Below are 258 nucleotides of genomic sequence, written 5' to 3'. Positions count from 1 at the left end.
GAAACTGCAATTACCAGATGAAGATCCCAGGCAATTATCTCGCACGAAGCCAGGCAGTCCGGCTCTCACGGGTCTGGGCGGTCGAATAAAAGGCCCACTTGCATGTTGATGGGCGTGCGGGCGGCCGAGGAGACTGTACGTGGTGTCCAATAAATAAGGTGCAACAATGCTCTGTACTTTTTTTTGCTTTGCTTGGACTTCCTCTGGTTTCTTGTTAGTTTGTGTTTTCGCTTCTCTTCTCTGATTCGACCTTGCTGC

At 50.0% G+C, this 258-nt stretch overlaps 1 protein-coding gene across 1 annotated transcript in view; it reads left to right on the top strand.

Annotated features, from left to right (window-relative positions):
• The window catches only part of LOC119589088 (protein Wnt-5b-like), a 10,686-nt gene that overhangs the window by 1,016 nt on the left and 9,412 nt on the right, over positions 1-258 (top strand). The gene's annotated exons all lie outside the window — the stretch shown is intronic.

The sequence above is a fragment of the Penaeus monodon genome, chromosome 25 (assembly GCF_015228065.2).
Source record: "Penaeus monodon isolate SGIC_2016 chromosome 25, NSTDA_Pmon_1, whole genome shotgun sequence".
Taxonomy (NCBI): Eukaryota; Metazoa; Arthropoda; class Malacostraca; order Decapoda; family Penaeidae; genus Penaeus; species Penaeus monodon.
This window is presented reverse-complemented; position numbering and strand designations above follow the sequence as displayed.